The sequence below is a fragment of the Amblyomma maculatum genome, chromosome 1 (assembly GCF_055883805.1).
Source record: "Amblyomma maculatum isolate TAMU_Amacu chromosome 1, ASM5588380v1, whole genome shotgun sequence".
NCBI classification, from domain to species: domain Eukaryota; kingdom Metazoa; phylum Arthropoda; class Arachnida; order Ixodida; family Ixodidae; genus Amblyomma; species Amblyomma maculatum.
Genome location: NC_139344.1, coordinates 280,867,235 through 280,888,192, shown reverse-complemented (window position 1 = coordinate 280,888,192; position 20,958 = coordinate 280,867,235). Strand labels below are relative to the sequence as shown.

The following is a 20,958-nucleotide window of genomic DNA, read 5'->3' as shown; positions in this document are numbered from 1 at the left end:
AAAAAACGCTGTTTTTAAAAATTAATAATAAATCGCTGGCTTTGTTCCAAGGAGTTATACTTTGCGTTAATGCTCAAAATGTGTTCTACGCACTGAACACGTTTATCAGTGGTTCCTTTCTAAATATAAACATAAGCTGTTTGAAATGCGTGATTATCGCCGTACCATGATAAAAAATTTTCTGAATGCGCAAAATGTGGTGCATCGCCTCTTTTCTAACTTTGAGTCTAAAACGAAATGGGGAGGCTTATTTACAACTTTGTTCTTTTTTTTTGCTTTCTGCACCAGTGTTCTGCACTCAGTCCTGTGCTCGATGTTTATTGCAGTCATGGAAACAGTTCCGGGAAACAATGAGACAAATTTATTTTCGATCTACTGCAAGAAACAGTAGTTTAGACTTGGATTTTTTTTTCCATTCATAGCACAGTTTGCAGTGCTTTTGTACCTGCATCTTTTGGGGTTTGCGGAGTGGCTGTTTTGCAGATTGCGGGGAAGGAATGTGAGCTTGCTTGGCATCATCCAAGATTGAGAAGCCATAAATCTTTGTCTAGGAATATTTATATGTGTTTCCACAAATATCGTGTATCACTTTGGACAAGGGAAAGAATTTTAAATAAGACGGAAACTTCGCTGATCCAATTCTGAGTGGCACACTCATACCCTGGCTTTTTTAAAAAGCACACGAGGTTCCCGCCTTGGTGAAAGCTCGCCAAGCCTCAGCGCTGTTGAAAGCACATTTTTATTCTAGCTTGAGGAAATCCTACTGAATGGAGATGCTGCTATTATAAAATGCTGTTATAATAAAAACAATTTTGAGCGAATTGACAGAATGGCATGATTAAGGCTGGTTTCTCTGCATGACCTAGCATGAATTTTATGCAGTTTCGCTAGCTCAGCTGCTCCTGTTCAAAATCTCTCATCACCGCTTGCTAAGTAAAAGCAAACTAAGCTAAAAACAAAAGTTGTCAAGCTGCACTTATATACGGTGTTACTTGTTCCAGCATGCAGAAATTCAGGCTTGGTAGTTTGCGCAAAATCGTAATGCTTTTTTGGACTCTGACCTATGAGGCGGGCATTCCGGCACGCGTTGAAATTATAACTAAATGTATCATACCTACAAGAGAAATGCCATTTAAAGCTAAATTTCAGGCAGTCAGTAAACATTACTTGCCGCAAAACAATAACAATATGCTCTTTAAAAATACCACTGTAACTCTTATACCATATGACTAGGTTAGATTTCATTGAACTGTTGCCAGAGCCATATGTGGTAGTTGAGGATCTTATTAATGTGCCCCCCCCCCCCCCCCCCCCCTTTTTTTTTCTTGCGGGGAAACATGAGTAGAGCCACAGGGGACAATTCATAAAAAAAAAAAGTCAAAAGATTTTGTACTAGCAAATTACATTCCTCTAATGGTTACTGTTAAGCCAACATTTTGCTGTGCCATATCAGGAAAAATTAAATGCTTTGTGTTGGCGTTTGGGTCACCATGTTTTTAACAATTTTAATGGGGATTTTTTAGATGACCGTGGAGGGATTGACCGTTCGTGCGCAGTTGTAAAGGTATCATCATCTACATCCATGATCCCCGCAAAGCCATGGCGCTAGAAACTTCACCTTGCAAACTGTTCGCTATTTAAAAAAGCCTAATGCCACTTGGAGAAGGAATATTGGGAAGATCTCAGCATAGACAAAATAAATGAAAACTAGACTACATACATAATATCTGCAGCAGTAGTAGCTATCACGCAAACTTCAGCACTCACAAGGAAGAAAATCACGAGGTGTGGTGGACAAAAGAATGCAAACTGGCAAAAAGGCAGCAACACAAAGTTTGGGGCATCTTCGGTAGGTGCCCCACAGCAGAAAACATGCTTATCTAAAAGGGCTAGGGCCAGAGCAGTGTTTGTTAGGCAAAACACAGAGGAAAACTCATGGTAGAAATATGTCCTCAAGAAATAGTTTGATAACATCAAAGAAAATGTGTGACCAGGTCTGTGAAATAACTGGGGATTATACTTCTTTCACATTTCCATTGCTGACAGCAGTCGTTACACAAACATTAGGCCCCGTAACAGTGGCTCAGTGGTTAGGATGCTTGACTGTTGAACATAATGCTGCGGGATCAAAACCCAAATGAGCAGCTGTTTTTTGATGGAAGTGAAAAGCAAGGCTCCCATGTGCAGCATGATGTCAGTGCACGTTAAAATCCCCAGGTGGTCAAAATTTTCGGAGCCCTCCTCTATGCAGTCTCTCATAGCCTGAGTTGCTTTGGTACATTAAACTCCATAAACCACAAACAGAAGAGCAGGCCAACATTTTAGTTGAGCATTCTGCTAAGTGTCAAGCTTGTTCAACTACACACGCACATTCTGAAAGCACTCTTACTGCAGAAAAACAAGAACCGCTCTTTGAAGCAGGCATGCGTGAGGAGTACAACCATTTTTATTACATTGCAGGAATTAAGTAGAGCATTATTATCTTTTAAAACAACAGCATCATGCCCAGGCAGTGTATATTATGCTATGCTAGGCTGCCATTGAGGCACTGTTGAGTTTATTTAATAAATATGGATAACTGGGAAAATGCCTGAGGAGTGAAAAGAAGCAGTTTTACCCTTTCTTAAACCCAGGAAACCAGTGGTTATGTACCAATAGCCCTTAATAGCTGTATAGCAAAATCATTTGAAAGTGATGTAAACATCAGACTGACCTTCAAACTTGAATCCTATACACATTTAGGCATACATCAGTGTGGATTTAATAAACGTGTTAAACCACTGATCACCTTATCTGCCTAGAAAACACCATGCAGGAGGGGAGGCATTCATTCACAAACAATGCTGTATCTGGGCCTCATTTGACCTGTAGAAGGCCTACAATACCACTGGGGGGTCAGTGTTATCTGACCTAACAGACCTTGGTATCAGCGGCAGTGCACAGAACTGCTTGAGGAACTTCCTGGCTAACTGCACATACAAAGTCCACGTAGGTGCAACTTTATCACCTTTCATCCAAGAGACTGGTCTACTTCAGGGCACTCTTCTAAGCATGGCACTCTTCATAGTAAATATGAATTTCTTAGCTAAAACATTCCCCAAATCTATGATATATTCGGTCTGTGTAGATGATCTGCTAATAGCGTGCACTTCGTCCAGCATATATAGCTCTGAGAGGCAAATACAACCTAAATGAAATAAACTGGCTACATTGTCGCGATGCCGGACGCACAGGACCGGAGCCGAGGGTAGCGTTGACTGGCGAGGCATCGAGGAACCGCAGAGACGAGGAGCTTTCATTGGAGCAGAGTACAAGAAGTTTATTTCCATCTTTACACTTTGGAGAATTCAGAATTTTTTTTCTGAATTCTCCCTCTCCCATTGTGAGACACCAGGTTTTCTTCCTTCTGGTCTTCCTAGGTCTCTAGACAGGGAATCTGTTCACCTTTGGCGCAGGCCAATCGCAAAGCGAGAGTTAGAGTTTGTGCACTGCATCACCGAGCCCCGCCCCGCACATTCTTGCACGTGCGCCACGACACTTTCACACACACGTCGCCAGCTCACAGACGACCAGCACGCTTCAGTCGGCTGAAAATGTCACTCAAGTGAGAAAGGTGTTCCTTTCATGTAGTGGTGGAAAATGTAGCAATATCTTCCAAGTAAGAGAGAGCTTAACTCTCAGTGCCCTTTAGCACTTGGTTCATGAGCCTGGAGAAGCAAAATGGCGCATTCTTCAGCCCAAATCTTAACACAAGGGGCCTGAAGCTGCCAATAGGTGTCATAAAAGCGGCGTACTTGCTTGCTCAATTAGTCATTGGTACCTGCCAGTATTCGTGGACTAAGACTAGAGTGGATACATAATTCGCGGCATTTACTTTCTCCATGCGCTCTTCTACATTTGGAATCTGATATGCCTGATCTTTTGTTATGGCATTTAGCTTCCGATAATCTATTCAAGGACGAGGATCTTTGCCGGGAACCTCCACAAGTGTCATAGGAGATGCATAGGCGCTTTCGCACGGCTCAATAATTCCTAGTTCGAGCATGCGTGCCGCCTCCTTCTTCAGTATCTTCTGCTGACGCAGAGCCATTCTGTAAGACTCCAACCTGACCTGTATATCGGAGGCCAGCTCAATATCATGAGTAACGAGTGCTGTCCGCCCCGGTTTTTCAGAGAATAGTTCGTCGTACTCTGAGATGACACTGTGCCTTTCAGTCAGGCCCTCAGCCGACGCTGCTACTCTCATAACCTCATCAGCCTCTATACTTTCTCTAGGGCTGCCGAGCGGAGGAATCTTTGGGGCTAATTCCTCACTGACGTTAAAAGCCATGTTGACTGTCTGAATCTCCAGCACATATCGTTTCATGAGGTTGTGATGATAGATCATGATCTCTCAGCACCTTCATTTCTGCTCGATGGTGTAGTTCATATCTGAAAGCTTTTCACCACTCGGAACGGCCCTTCCCATTGGCCTTCGAGCTTATTCGCTTGTGATGGGCGCAGGACAAGGAGTTGATCGTCCTCTTGATACGATTGCATCTTTACATTTTAGTTGTAACTTTTCGCCCTAGTCTGTGCTTCCTTTATGTTGGCTTCTGCGATTTCTTGGCAGCGATGAAGCCTTCCTAGCAAGTGTAATATGTACTCTACTACAGTTGGGTCTGAGTCTTTTGACTCCCAAGATTTCCTTAAAGGGCAGCTGCATCACTTTTTAAAAAGAAAGAGTTCGGAATACAGATATACAGTTTACAACCCCCTGAACACGAATACGACGTTAAATTTAGTCATAAGTGACCGCAAACTACTTTTTAATCAGAAAAACGTGCACCAACGCCGTGGGGCGTTTTGAAAGTGGCGCTCTTGCCTGTGATTGGTCAAGCGCGCTGTGACGTCAATGACGGCGTGCCATTCGGTGGTAGCGGCGGTCCAAGCGATTGTACATGCACGCACGTGCTTTTCTGTGGATGTATGCTGCTGAACATGCAACGATCACGCTGCTCAGGGGAATATGATATTGAGCCGTACTTGTTTGAACCAGCGGCGGCTTCGGAACAAGGTGACACTGGCGGCAGCGGCGACATGACGAGCGAGGAGACAGCGCTAACCTTTTCCCGCATGGGAAATTCACACTGGTATGTACCGCTGCGCTACACTGCTGTATGCGCCTGTGATCCGCTCTCAATTGAACATATCTGCCTTACTCGTGCCCTAAATCTCCTGCCAGATTCGAACGAAGCAGTGTCACATCAATGCGCTTGATGTGACGATTGTAAACAAATGAACTCATCCAGACGAGCCGTCGCCCCAGTTTTGTTGCGTGAATTTAGTCATTTATATGTCAGCAAGAGCAGCAAAAGTCATGCTCTCAGCTCTCGCAACCTCGAGTACGTATACATTTTATTCTGGCGGGATGTAGCAAATTAACGCGGGAGCGCGGTATCGACGAGAAGCCAGGCCGCTACCTTCCTGCGCGCGCGTAATCCCATTTGGAACACCGGTAAAAATACCGAAACGCTAGGACAGCTATCGGCAATCATGCGCTGCCATGTCGCGAGTTTAGCACACTTCATTTAGCTGCGCTTAACATCGTGACTTCGACCACAGACATCATGCTGCCCCGATTTCTTTTCTTAATTGGGATAGTTGAATTTCCCAGGAGCTCTCCAAGAACCTGAAAATAAGAAAATGGCCATAAGATATAAACATGACATAAGAAACTTAATTTTACAAAGCAGAGGCGAGTTTAGGATGTGTGTTCTCCTTTATGACATAGGTTTCTGACTTCCATTTTAAAAAGTTCATACTTGGCATGTGCAAGCAGAATCGGATCGCCAAGTGCAAAACGTATAGAGGTCCAAAACTGCTCGTTTTCCTGAACAAAACTTTTCATGAGCAAATAAGGGTTGCCTTTTCATTCGTCGATTCAGCAGTGTGATGACTCTTTCCGCATCCCACCGATAGCCTAATCATGAAAAAAAAAAAAAAAAAAGTCCTACTCTCTCACAGTTTTCGAGCCGCGTCAGCGGGCGCCAATGCTGAATAGTTTTACTTTCACCTGTGCCTTCATCTGCCCGACCACCCATCTGCCCCACAGAACAAAAACGTAAACAGAACAGGAGAGCAATATGATGTATTGGACCTCTTACCTCGAGTTTTCTTCTTTTTGCAAAAGCAGCTCTTGGCGGCGGAGAGGTGCTCTTATGTGCGAAGACAGAAGGCACAGCACCGGTTTTCAATCGCGCAGATTTGATCGGTATCCCAAAAGATCGCATCAACGACAAGCTTTGGTGATAGTCACTGTCGCGAAAATGATCTGAGCAGATCACCGACGATTTTGTAGGCCTGAAATCCTTCCTGTTGACCGCGGCAACCCAAAGCGCCGATAGCTTGTGCTCCTTTGGGAATTTATGAAACGCGACATCCTCTCGGCCGCCAGTGTTCGTGCAGCCATAGGCTGCGCAGAACCACGGCATGGTCGTTCTTTTCGTGAAGAACTGTGCAAGATGCACTGAAAAAGCTTGCGATAACGTTCACAAGAAGAAAACAAGCGCGAGACAAGAAAAAGGTTGCACTGCGTAGCCTGCAAGCGACAGGTGATGCACGGCCTGCTCGGGCAATAGAAGCGGAAGAGAGGTAGACGCCGTCCTTGACGTCACTACCGCCTGTCGTACTCCTGTCGTCTGCTACTGACATCCCCCCTCCAGCGCTGTGCACTGCAGAGAAGCCTGAACGGGGTAGCAACTTTAATCAATGATTACGTCACTATTTCAAAAGCTAAAGCCAAAATATTTTGTATACTTAACATATAAACCCTGCAGATTCGACCCTCTGAAGCACATCAAATTCTAAAACCGGTGCAGCTTCTCTTTAACAGTCGTAATGGTGAGCATAGGACCTGCCCGTACATGAGGTCTGCCGGGCTGAACCTGGTAGCCTCATGAGTGACTGCCCGCAAAGCAAATAGCATGGCGGGAATACATGCATCCCATTGCCGTTTTCTCTCAAAGATCAGAGCTCTCATTATGGGCTTCATTAGCGAGTGGGAACATTCTACGCTGTTTGACTGCGGGTGATAAACATAACCGTGATTTAGTTTCACCCCACATCTTTCCAGGGAACCTGAGGTAAGAATGCTTGTGAACATTGTTCCTTGATCGCACAGGATCTCCTGCAGAAATCTTACCCTAGAGAAAATGGACAGTAGCGTGTTGACTACTTCCACAAAACTCTGCTCTTTGATGGGGGTAGCTTCCGGAAACTTTGTGGTCAGACAAACCGCGGTCAACAAGTACCTGTGCCCCGATTTTGTCACTGGCAGTGGTCCCACGATATCTATTACTAGCTGACGAAAGGGTTCTGAAACCAGCGGCGCCAATTTTAGCGGAGCCTTCGCCTTCTCGTGCGGTTTCTCCACTCTTTGGCGAGTGTCACATGCCCTTGCGTAGTTTTCGACATCATTGAAACAACCAGGCCAATAAAATTCAGATAGCAACCGGTTTTTCGTCTTCAGTTCAGTTCAGTCGTCCAGTCGTGTCAGACTCTTCGTGACCCTATGGACCATGTCATGCCACGCTTTCCGGTCTCTCACTATCTTCCTAACATCACATAACTTCATCTGCAGTGCCTCGAGGATGCCATCTAACCATCGCGTTCGCTGCCTACCCCTTCTCCGGCGACCCTCAACCTTTCCCAACATCAAATCTTTCTCCAGCGACTCCTCTCTTCTCATCAGATGACCAAAGTAGCTGAGCTTTAACTTTAGAATTTGACCCTCCAATGAGCAGTCAGGGTTTATGGTCGACAATATCGACTGATTTGATCTTCTGGCAGTCCAAGGAACTCTCAAGAGTCTTCGCCAGCACCACAATTCAAACGCGTCAATTCTTCGGCGGTCAGCCTTTTTCACAGTCCAACTCTCGCATCCATACATCGTCTTACGGACTCCCAAATCTCCCAACCAACCTGCTCCATGACAAAGCGACAGATTGTCGGCCCGATACTTTGCTGGCACTGCCAGCTGGTCAAAAACAAGGCCTTTGGCGCGACTGTAGTGTCGATACAATACATATTCCATTTTTTACAGGGAACCTCACATTCTTACGAGCGATTCCTTCATTAACTATGCCCCACACATCTTTGAGACGTTTATCTTCTTTCTGCTCCTTAATGAGAGTGTCTCTGGTCACCTTTCCGAGAATTCGATCGAGCGACACTGATGATGGAAGCAAGAACAATCGCTTTCCTCACTTTCCGATTGTCCTGTATTATCTGAACTAGCTCCCGTTTCTCTCTCATCGGAGTGCAGTGGGGCATGCTGGCTTTCAATTTCATTGAACTGCCTGCCTGACACTTCCGTGTGCCCGCTTGTTCACCGCTTCTCCGCAAGGTCGGAGACTGTGCACGCGCAACATCTCTCTCCTCCTGCCCTGAGTCAGCCTCTTTCACCTCTAGCTTGGCCGCAAGGGAACGTGCATAGGCTCTTGTGAGCGCCTGAATGACTCTGTCAAGCTTTTCCCTTGAGCTCTCAGAAGCTGGTCCATTCGGTTAGAAAACAAGTAGGCGTGCTGCGGTGGCAACTTGCTTGAAACCACCACCTCAGTATGAACTTCACCGAAAGGCCCAGTGATAATGACTTCCGCTACTGGAAGGCAAATACTAGATTCTTCCAGAAAAGGCTGCACAATGAGGATGCACAAGGTCAATTTTTGCCTCACTGTCCCTGAGCTCGGCATTTTGCCCCGTTGACCGCCAAATCAAACAAATAAGGACTGAGTAGTTTCTCATTCATCACCAAATCGAAGGCATATGCGGACGTAACTTTCAGTTTTCTACATCCCGCGGCAATGTGCCCAGCTTCTTGGCAGTTATAGCAGATTGGCGGCTTGCGCGCTTCAAAAATCTTCTGTGACCGGGCATGAACCCCCTTTTTTTTTTCAGGCATACTTTGAGTTTTCAGCAGTACTAAACGTTTTCGTAGTGTCTGTTGTCACATTTCCCAGCATAAATTGTGAACTCCAGTGGCGCTTTCCCAATCCTGGCCCTGTAAAGCTCTTTCTCTTATCAGTCAGCTTAGCGAGAGAAAGCTCCTCTCGCACCCCTCGGCGGGAGACTTATTCGTCTGCAAGTTCTGCCGCTGCCTGCACCGAGCTGACAGTCGCCGTGAACTGAATCCAAATTTTCATCGCCTCTGGAACTTTAGAAAGAAATTGCTCGATAGCAATGATTTCTAAGGCATTGCTGTACTCATTATTGGCTTTGGTACCTACCATCTATTTCGTCAAGTTTGCCATCAACTCATAGGCAAACTCTGAATAGCTACGCCTTGCCTCTGTGTAGTGCTCCGAAATATCTACCTGAAAGCCTCTGACGACAGACGAAGTCTCTTGAGAAGGCTCTCCTTAACTCTGTCGTAGTCGTCAGTCCTCCACAGAGAGTCGAGCAATTACTTCCGCTGCCTCGCAAGGCAGCAAGCTTAACAAACGCCGCGGCCAAGAGCTGTGACCAAACTGTGCCTTTTTGCACGTTCTCTCGAAGTTCACAAGATATAGGCCTATTCCTGCCCAACCTTAAAAGGCTGCAGTAGCTTTGATAGATCATACAGATCTTGTCGGATCGCTACCTCTACCCCTTGAGCTATGGTCGTCTTTCTGAGCTCAACTTGCAGGTGGAGTTTCTCAACTTCAAGCTGTAGTTGCTTTTTCTCTGCCACCTGGGCTCTGAATCTCCGTCCATGCGTCTTCTACTTGCCCACTCTCAGCATTCGAACTTTCTATTGCCACAATGACTTCATAGTAGTATCTCCAAAACATCCCAAATGAAACAAGTTACTTTCTCAGGACGTCCCAAACAATACCACCGTGGAACATATTTGGAGTATTTTGGGAGCTAATTGGGACATTGTTTAGGTTTTCCTCATTTTGTTATTTTAAGCCCTGTCTTGCAGAGGCCTTTTAAGAAGCATGAAATTATATGTAGTCTTCCAAAAATGATTTGTTTCCAGTTCTCAATAATTCTAAGCTCATGTTGATGTTACGAGCAGACTCAAGACGCCATCTTTTATTTGTATTGGGACAATTAGGGCAGGGTGTAGGAAGAATATTGACGCAGAGTTGAATTTCAACGGAAAAGTGGCAACCGTGCTTAGGTTGACCATTCTCAGCATTTCTAGTTATAATTATTTTGTGTTGAACTCAGTGGGTTGAAATATGGGCTGATTGAACGTATACATAATATTTGGCTAAAAAATATTTATACTTGGTGAACGCCCATATGCAGATGGAATATTCGGAGACGTTGAACATTGCATGCTGCAGCCTGTACTATAATTCAGCGTTATCTCCATATGCCTTGTACTGGGTGTCGTAGACACACAGGGAATGTCGCATACTATAATAGCATACACACAACAGAAACTTTTTATTTATTCCCAGTTCTTGACGAATTACACACATTCAAATCTTACGCACACATTCACATTTTGCAAAGCATACAGGAGTCACCATCTTGAGATTAGCACTTTTCTCAAACACTTCTATATATAGTCCTCCACAAGGGTGTACTGGTATGTGCAGGCACTAGACTGCATATGAGCAAAGGTATATAAAATAATCTCTTGAATAGTTGTTTATTTCGTTTGCAGTACAGTTCATCAGGGTCACATGCAACATTCTGTTAATTGAGCCCCTTCATTTCTTTGTCGACGATAAAAATAGTGATTAGAACTGTTTTGTTTTCTTTGGAGAAGTTGGGCGCCACGAAGTTGGATGCCGCAGTAGTTTGGCGCCACATTTAACTTTTGAAATTAATAATAATAATGATTGGTTCACAGGAAGGGAAAGGCGCTGTATCTGTCACACTTACTCTGTGGACACCTGAACCGCGCCGTAAGGGAAGGGATGAAGGTGGGACTGAAAGTGGAAAGAGAGAAAGGGGAGCCATAGTGGAGGGCTACGGAGTAATTTCGACCACCTGGGGATCTTTAACGTGCGCTGACATTGCACAGCACACGGATGCCACTTCGTTTCGCCTCCAACTGTTGAAATTGACATATGCCCTTTTTGTGAACATGTGATTTACATTGAATCTTGCTTCTCATATTATGGTAGGCTGCATGTAATGCAGCATATTTCGTGGCCACCTTTTATATATTTTCCAAAAGAACTAATTTCCATGCATCAGCTAATGCAATTATGAGCTTACATTCGCTTTTCATATGCTTTGAAAAACCACAATCAACAATCAGTTGCAACCCTCCAACATAGACTCTTGGAAAAATGCAACCAAAATTTAGTTTTGAGTATCGTAGCCGGGACGGCGCCAATTTCTAGTTACGACTACCAGTATGTCTTTTATTTTTGACATTTCAAGCGAATTTGTGTGGTTCTCGGTCATTCGCTTTCGTGCTACAGGGTGCGTGATCCCTTACAACTGCCCTGGAATGTATTTAGCATGGTCTTATAAAGGACAAGTAAATGGAACGTCCCACGGAGATCCTTCTTTGAAGGTTCGAACATAGCCCAAAAGGGAGTTCACAGGTACGTCCTGCAGTTTACCCTGTTGGGATGTGGGAGGTAGGGATTTAAATGGGACGTCCCTGGGTGTCTGAGTGTTGTCTGCATCGGGTGTAAAGTTCTTGCTCGGCCTCCAATTCGACCAAAACAGATCGGGCGACCGTCCGCTAGTCCGTCGACGTCGCGGGGCCGCAAACCTCACACTACGGTGATACGCGACCGTTGGTCGTGCTGGCGCCGTGGCCGTTGTAATATGCGACAGATCAGCGCGTTGATCAGCTGAGCAAACTGCGCGGCCCACTGACTGGGACCGTGTCTTATGCTGAAAAAAAAAAAAAAAAAAAAGCATGCCTTACTATATATTGCTTTTGTGTGGTAACATCTTCATCAAGCACTTCTGCGACGACCACTGTGCTAATCGTCCACAGAAGAAAGAGACCTGTCTTTTGATATTGCAGCCTGCATTGCAGATGACGCTCCGCCGCGTATTCTTTTCTGATGTCACACGAGCGTTTCAAAATGGTGGCGGTCGCTCTCGGTGGGAGGAGCTTCCAGATTCTGATTTCTATCACATTTTTTTTTTTTTAATATGCGCCGCGCGCTAGGCACTAAAACTTTTCAAGTAGAATCACAGACCTCTATATTATTCACGGAAGTATAAAACGGCAATAACATCGAACGAACCTGTCATCGCCCCTTTAATGGGGTAGGGACACCAAATGTTTATGTTGTACTTTTGTGTTGTAAATAGTGTGTGGCGATTTTGTGAGCATAGATCAGGGTGTTAGAAGCCCAAAATCGCATTATATAATTTATTATCGTATTTCGGTTTCGGTTCGTAGTTGCCAGGTGTTTAATTAACATAAAAAAAAACCACGGTGCAAAAAAAAAAAAAGACAACATTAAAATGTCACCTGGGCCTAAAACTCGTAACGTCAACGAGTAGGTGCGTCGTATGCTCTGTTTGCAGTGTGACTCCCCTTGTGCTCTCATGGCAGAGTCACTCTGCGGAAACAGTTGGTTAACTGCATCTGTAAACATGATGTTTGCATCGTTTTGGCAATCCTGTCACGCCGCGCCAACAGGAACTATTCGAAAACATGCCGTTGTCGCCTGAGAACAGCTGTCGCCAACGCGCTCTCCGACAGCTTGTTGCTCGTAGCAGTGCCGATGTCGGCCGCTCTCTTCGCTACAATTTTGCCCAAATTCCTACGTTATGCAAGCGGCTGGGAAAAATTAAAAAGCAGGAGAGGCTTTGAATATGAAGGAGCGCGCATACATTCTCGCTTTCGTGGGCCGTTTTGAGCGCTCCTTCATGTGTGCGATTCTGGCTATTGTTGAAAGTTCACAAATTTTAACGAATGCAAATGGTCATCAAGTATAGTTTTGTCAACAGTGAACTGAAATCGACAATTGCTTACATCGCAGAACACGCGTACAATCACCACGAAGCGCCGGTCTGACTTCAGTGCGCCTAGCAATGCTGCAAGCGGCCCAGAACAGTCGTCGGCGCTATTTGTAGAGAGCAAATTGGGCCGATTGAGGACAGTCGCCATACACACGTTTTATCGAGCTTAATTTATTATGAGATAGGCTTCCTATAGTAAAACGGGGACGGAGGACGAACCTTTATTACATTGTTGAGTCGCTGACTCGTTCCGAAGTGCCGTCTGGCGAAACCGACTAGGCCTGGCTACGAGTACGGCGGGTATAGAGCAGCGCAGCTCGTCGCCTGGCGCCGAGTACGGCAGGCAGAGAGCAACGTAGTTCGTCGCCTGGCGCGGGAGGCGCCGTTGCCGAAGGCTCCGCACTTGTGCAGGCATGCAGCACTCCTGATAACATTTGTTTCTGGTACAAAGCAAATTAAGGAGGGCTACACTGCCTTACTGCTGCGCCGCCGGCCACTCTGGCCTCGGCTACCGCGACAGACAAAAAGCCGTCAGCCGACCATTGCCGCGCCTTCGGCGGCAGCCTTCGCAAATTTTAGTGAATGAATATTGCCGTCTAGCAGAATTTTGGCTACAGTGAGCCGTCGTGCTGTCCGTGCGTCAGAACTGCATCGAAACATTATAGAGCAATGTTACATTTTTTTTTTTCAGTCGAACGTTATTTTGTTGTTGTTAATGACCTTTTTTTTTCTAGTGTTTTAGCAATGTTACATATAAATATCGGTATAATGTTTCCATAAACATTTAAACAACATAAATGTAATGCTTATTCGTGAAAAAGAGGAACCTTGCGCGAGCATGTAAGCCCACCGCTCGTAATGGTACACAGCATCCACGCTTTACAAAGACCACAATACAGCACCCTTCCTACATTCGCCTCTTAACAAATAGCATAGTAGTCACCCTTTTATATCCATCGCCGATGGGTGTTCCTTGAGTGATAATAAGCAATACTTTCTTGCAAAAGGGCTGTGCTTGCATTCTACGGTGGGCATCATCTTAAAGCTCTAGTTGCAAAGAAGTGTTATTGAAAAAAACATGGTTACTGGAAGAAAAAGGGCAAAAGTGCTGGGACTGAGTGTTTCAAATATATATGCAATGTTGTTTTATAGTTATGATCCAAATATTACTTCAACATTTAGGAGACAATATTAGAACATATTAGAGACAATATGTTCAGGTCGACCGTTTAACTAGCGCCTCAGTCTCTTGCGTCTTCGTCTTTTGTCTGCCGTCTTCTTTTTTTAGCACGCGCCTTTCCACATACGCTCGTCGTCTTTATCACCGTCGAAAATCACCGAGCGTTGGTGTGACACTACACAACATTTGTTTGTAGAATAAAGTAATGTTTACAATTCAACGTAAACATTGAATAACATTACCATAACATTCAAAAGTCAATATCAATAAAATATTTCTTTTGGATGTTCTACTAATATTATTTTTGTGTCACAGAATGTTAAGCAACATTCAGGCAACTTAGATAACAAATTTATAACGTTATTCTAATGTTCAGTGCTACCTGGGTGTTGGAACGCTGCCAGGCTGGTATACGTACAGCAATGCATGCTGGGTAATCCGCCATGATGTTGTCGTTGGCAGCAGGCAACGCAGCACGGCACTGTCACAGAGCCTCGTCTACATGGTCGCGTAGTGCGCGCAGACTATGCTGCGCGATCGAACAGGCTAACTGCGGGTTCTTCACGATTTCAAAAATACATCTGCGCGAGGGCGAGAAGGCAAATGATTCCTCTAGCGATGCCGACGCGAATGGCTCGCATGGGCCAACACACGCGAGATTGACGCCAATCCAGGCAAGCATCAAACTACTCGCCAGAACTGAAATCATGAATGTCGGCGATGTTGACAGGCGGCCAGATCCAGACGCATAGTGCAGTCAGTCGTTCGCGCTTGAAGAAGCGTAGCTTGAACAGGTCCGCGTCGCACTGCTTTGCATTTCTCCATAGCGCTCCCGATTTTTCGAGCACAGCATCGACACGTACGTTCCTCTGGAATCTGCCAACAATTGCATGCACGTCAGAGCAGCGCACTAAAAACCGCGTGTTTGCTCGGTGGACCGTTGAAAACGACAAGGCACTTGCTCAATTCAGCCTGGCTGCGCTGCCCGCCATCTGCTGCCAGCGACATCATGACAGATTCGCCACCTAGCGGCATAGCGGCGAACCCTAACCAGTGTGGATGCGTGTTCGCGTCGCGTGTCAAGCCGCAGTGATTTACGTGCGTGCGTGCGGCATGTACATGCGGCATGCGGCAGAGTGCCTTTTGTTTCTTTCGCGGTTCCTGCGCGCTTTTACTTATCTGCCTCTCGCGAAAGAAATATAAACAAGCTATTACCCCACGCTCCATATAAAAAAAATATCGAGTATGTCACGCTGGAAAGGACATCATCAGTCGCGGTCTTCGGCGCTTGACATTCTTTAACAAGCGGTGTCTCAAACGAAGCGCTGCTGCCGTCAATACAACTTAATGCAAACGTTCAAAAATAATAATAATAATTGGTTCACAGGAAGGGAAAGGCGCAGTATATGTCACACTTGCTCTGTGGACACCTGAACCGTGCCGTAAGGGAAGGGAGTGAAAGTGGAAAGAGAGAGAGGGGAGCCGTTGTGGAGGACTACGGAGTAATTTCGACCACCTGGAGATCTTTAACGTGCGCTGACATCGCACAGCACACGGACGCCACTTCGTTTCGCCTCCATCGAAACGCAGCCGCCGGGGTCGGGTTCGAACCCGGGAACTCCGGCACAGTAGTCGGGCGTCTTACCACTGCACCACCCTGGCGGGGATATTCCCGTTTCTGTTTGGAATACCGCAACTATTGAAACATGCGACTGCATGTTTCGCTAAATCCACTTTGGCCACCCTGTGCTTCTGTATCCACGGTAAAGTGTTCTGAGTACTTTTATTTTATTATTATTTTTATTACTATTATTATTATTATTTTTTTTTTTTTTTTTTTTTTTTTTTTTTTGTGGTTAAACCTTTCTCGCGGTGTCTCAGAGGTAGGGCGCTCAACTGCCGATTTCGAGAACGGGAGGTTCGATCCATGCCGTTTTGAAACGCGCTCCTCGGATGCAGGATTTGACTGCACCGAGGCCCGCCCCTACATCCTCCGTCTTATAACCGATGTCGTATGGCGCGTTAAACCCATATATGCATTTCATTTCTTTGTTTGTTTGTTTTTTGTTTTGTTTTTTCTGTTGAAGGATTCTGTGCATCTGTAACAGTGGTAATGAGCACATTTCGATTTAGAGAAATGCTCTAACGTTTTAGAAACAAATCTTCGCAGCACCTGTTACACTAAATATTACATAATACATATAGATCAATATACACTGGTAGCCCATTAGAATCATTAGAACCCCTTTTCGTCTGTGCTGTCTTTCGAGCAAACTGCTTGTATCTTACAAGGGGAGTAAAATAGGTTCATACGGGCTTAACCATCGGTGTTTAGTTTGGGAATAAATGCGTATTTATAGTCAAATGATGAGATGAACTCCATTTCTTTGAGGATAGTTTTATATCCGGCACTGTTTTGGAAGTAAACGACAGAACCGCCCCAGGTCACTGCTCAACAATAATTACAATGATAAATAAATCTTCAGCCTTCATAACTCCTTGCCAGAACGTGGCACCGACCAAGCGCAGTTTTTACGATGTCTTCGCAGCTACTGATTCGTAGCTTGCACTTTAACGTTACTGAAAATTAATCGCTGATAGTCCTAAATTTTTTCAAGTGTGTAAAAGTTCTGTCACATGGTGAAATTCATTGTCATTGGAAAAAAATGATTACTCTACTAATTAACCATTTATAAACATCACACACATCAGAATTTCCTTATACTTCCCTTTGTTTCAGGAAATCGTTTAGAGTCATTTCACAGTGCAACACCAGATTATTTGCCGCAAGAAGCATCCGCCTTGTGAGCTCGGCAAACTCAATCCACTCACCGCTCTACACGTGAGCAGTCAGCTTTCCTATGCGGCGAGGTTTCCTGTACGGTGTCGGCGTAATCTCATTTTTGGGGAATACTTGTGCCTGGTTGTTTAGCCAGAGTTGATGTCCACTCAGTCTACGGCAACCCGCTGGGCAGTATGCTGTCATTGCTAATTTAACATGCTTAATCCTCGAGTCATGTACGCTCTAATGAACCAGGCTGCCTCGATTCATTCTAGAGTACTGCAGGTCAGAGCACGAACCTTGTATCTCCGTTGGCTGGACACTAAATTTGCATGTCTCACTCGTATAATACACGCGCACGCTGTTGAAAAGGCGATGTCATGTTCAGGCCCAAGTATCAAGCCTTTGAGCGCCGTACAACGCAAAAAGCATGCAAAGTGATGTCAGTAAATCTAAAAGACCTGTGGTTGCGTGCCTTGTTTTCCTAAAATCCGCGTATCTTCATTTCTTTTTTTTTTTTTTTTTTGCTACATTGGCGAAATCCACGGATTTTTTTCGGCAATATTGGAACACTCTAAACAGTAAATCGGTAATTCATTGCATAAGGCACGTTTTCATCGCCAACAAACCCGCCGTAAACTCGGAAGCAGCCATACGCCGCGTGCGTTTCTGCGAGCGCCGCCGGCTTCACTCCGGCTACGTCACGAAAATGCGGTGGCGCTGTCGTCGTTAGTGACTTTCGCGTGGTAGGCAAAACAACGCTTCAGTCGCCTTGCCTCCCGTGATTGTGCGATGGCTTGCTGCTGCGGGGAAATGCAGAATACCATGCCGACTAATCGCTTCACTATGACTTGTGCTGAAAGGCACACAAGAGGAAGTTTAGTAAGCTTGCAAAGGCTTCTTGCCGACAATGGTCGCCGTAAACAGTTGTGGGCCGCCGCGGTGAAGCGCCAAGGCTGAATACCGACGCCTGCTCATTGAATATGCGGCAAACACTTTGTTACGGCTAAGCTGGAGCTTATTCACCTTTACGCCAGAGCGGTCTACCGGATCAAAGGTCGCGAATCACTCGAGTTTGGCCTTTTTACGACGCGTCATGGGATCTTGGTGTGCGGGCGCGGGTGCGCTGGTAACATACATAGACGAGGCAGTCATATATATTGCGTAGGCCTGTTTCTTTGGTGGAGCATGCGTAGATGTTTACCTATGTGAACTGTTCCTCAAGCCCGTTTTTTTCACTTTGGTAATTGTATGTATGCGCAGTGAGCTGCTACTCGAAAGATCTGTGTTGCACTCCTCGATCTGTGATATATATGCTGCATGGCTAACCTTCGCCACGTTCACGTCAAATTATTTTACCAGATGAAGACTCCCACTTCACGTTAACAGCTAGTGATTTGGATCGGAGCTGCATTTTCTTTTATTTATGCCGAGCGCTTTTATTTGTATTCACAGCGGCTGATTGTGAATGAGAGTTGTGGGGTTTATCCTGTACATTACCGCGGCCACAGTGGCGAGACCGAACTGGGCCACCCTAACTACGGAACCACGGGTGAAGGTAAAAACGGCCCCTGAAAAGAGGCCCCCAGAAGATACAGCCACGAAACAAAGGCCCCTGGACTATATGGCCCCGGAAAAAACGTCCAGAAAGGTCCCCTCAGGAAGCGGCCCCTAAGAAAAAATGTCACCGAAGAAATTGACTGAAATCTGCCCGGAACTCACTTCGCGAAAAATTAACGTCTTATGATGCCTTTCTTTTTTTTTTAGAATAGATGTAACCATTGTTTGGGTACTGGGTCCTCTGGGTGCTTTACGCGTTTACAGAAACTGGAGAAGACTTAGCATGAAAGCATATCGAAAAAAAAAAAAAAGCCCCGCCACTATATAATATCCAGCGAGTATTATGCGGTGCATAGTTTCCAGTTTCCAAGCTGGGAAATATCGCTCTTTAATATAGGTCTAATCACCCGGCTAATATTACACATTCGAGAGACGTGCTTGTCCTCCACCGCACAAATTTCGGTGCCATAATGGTTTTCTTTTTTTTTTTTTTTTTTTTTGCGAACGCACAGCATCAGTACCATGTTTTGCAAATTTCAAGCGGACAGGTAGAAAGAAGCACTGTAGCCTACATTACTGCGGCTAGACTCGAGGAAGCTCAGTATAGGCCTTTAGTAAAAGAACTACAGGACGTGAAAAAAAAAAACGGCGGGGTTCAAAATATAAATACTGTTCAAGCTAAAACCATAAACACAGATGGCAGATAAAAACAGTAAAAGTTGATTACAATGAGCGAAATTTATCGCTGATAAATCAAGCACCGGGCAAGGCGAAAGCTCGACTTTGTAGTACGTTTAATTGCATCTATTTGGGAACATTTTATCCGAGGCCATTTTTTTCGGGACCACTCTTTCCTGGGACGTTTTTACCGGAACCCACGTAACCACATTGGCCGCTGCAGCTCGTAATTGTAATGCAAGCTAACAGCGTGACTACCCGTGATAAAATTGCTACCATTAACGACGACAGCCGCCCACGAACAGAGCAGATATAACAGACGCGCAGCGTTGTGATTTCAATGAATAACGAAATGATACTCAAGTCCGTGCAGTGTTAAGGCTACTGTTGCCATGCTGACCTAAATCACCTTACCCATACAGCCGCTAGACGCTAGCGAGGTGCTTCGTGCTTACCAAGAACACTCATTTGCCGCTCGGTGTGAAGAATCATCCGATAACGCAATGATACTTTGAGCGGACTACATCGTACGCGGTTTGCGGCGCTATATATGAGCGAAACAAATCACCGTCAGCGTACTCGACTCAAAGTAGTTGTAAGCATCCGAAGCTTTGTAATTCTCTATGCGTTCCGCGCTTAATTTTCTCGGAGAAAACAGCAAATAGATGTCAACGTCGCTCATTTTTCCTGGCGGCAGCAACGCTTCTCTTGTGCGCCTTGAACCGAATCTCCATCGGTACGGCGTGCGGGTTCGTACGCTGCACGCCGTGTAGGTAGAGTTTTTCATTGTATCGCTCCTGTCCTCACCGCTGAGGCTCACGAATATACTAGCACATCGTCATTTCGTCTGCCAAGAAGGCGCCTACAAATCGCAATAACACGGCCTTAACAAGCTTGGCCACAGTGCCGCGGCCGCGGTCGTGCTTTTTGCCTACCGTGGGATCGCTGACGATAGCAGCGCCACCTCGATCATCTTGTTTGTTTGCAAACATGAAGGAGGTCTAGGGGCGATCTCGCGGCGAATAGACCTTTGTATCTGGCAAGGAGGTCAAAACGCCTCCTATCTGGGTGGTCGCAAACCGGTTCCGCTGCCGCTTCCACCATACTGACGTCAGGCCCGCACAACAGCCCAGCGAGCATTATCTGACCAGCTGCATCGTCTCTTGCGTCAGAAAACTGTGCAGTGACGTCACAAATACTTGGTTATGGTTTCTTCACTGAACCTACGCCACAGTCAGTGAGCTAGCGATGGGTCTAGAATGCGAGAGCGAACATTTCCACAAACCTTAAAAAAAATTTCTACGCCTCCGTTGAAGTTAGTACTTGACTGTGATGGTCTTCAAACACAAAGGAAATGCGTGACAAGCTTTGCACAACCTTGTAATTTGGTGTCTCTACCCCTTTAAATGAAATAAACTGTCTGAATTCCCCAAATCTATGTAGTCGGTCTATGTAGACGATCTGCAAATTCAATGCACTTCCTCCAGCATATATACCTTTAAGAGACAAATATAACTTAAAAATGAAATAAACTGGCTACATTCCCCAAATCCATAATGTATTCGGTCTATGTAGATGATCTGCAAGTAGCGTGCACTTCCTGCAGCATGTATACCGGTGATAAATACAATTTAAATGAAATAAACTGGCTGTATTTAAATCTGTAATGTGTTCGGTCTAGTTAGATGGTCTGAAATTAGTGTGCACTTCTTGCAGCATGTATACCTGCGAGAGGCAAATATAAACTGGCTACATTTCCCAAATTCATCTTGTATTCTTTCCAGTTAGATTGTCTGCAAGTAGCGTGCACTTTCTGCAGCATGTATACATGTGAGATACA

General features: G+C 45.3%; 1 protein-coding gene and 1 long non-coding RNA gene across 6 annotated transcripts in view; one reads left to right on the top strand and one right to left on the bottom strand.

Annotated features, from left to right (window-relative positions):
* The window catches only part of LOC146206682 (M-phase inducer phosphatase 3-like), a 215,797-nt gene that overhangs the window by 43,334 nt on the left and 151,505 nt on the right, over window positions 1-20,958 (top strand). The gene's annotated exons all lie outside the window — the stretch shown is intronic.
* The window catches only part of LOC146206683 (uncharacterized), a 41,115-nt gene continuing 30,564 nt past the window's right edge, over window positions 10,408-20,958 (bottom strand). Inside the window, exon 3 of the long non-coding RNA XR_014703274.1 lies at window positions 10,408-11,832. This is a non-coding gene — a long non-coding RNA (uncharacterized LOC146206683). The remainder of the gene's footprint in view (window positions 11,833-20,958) is intronic.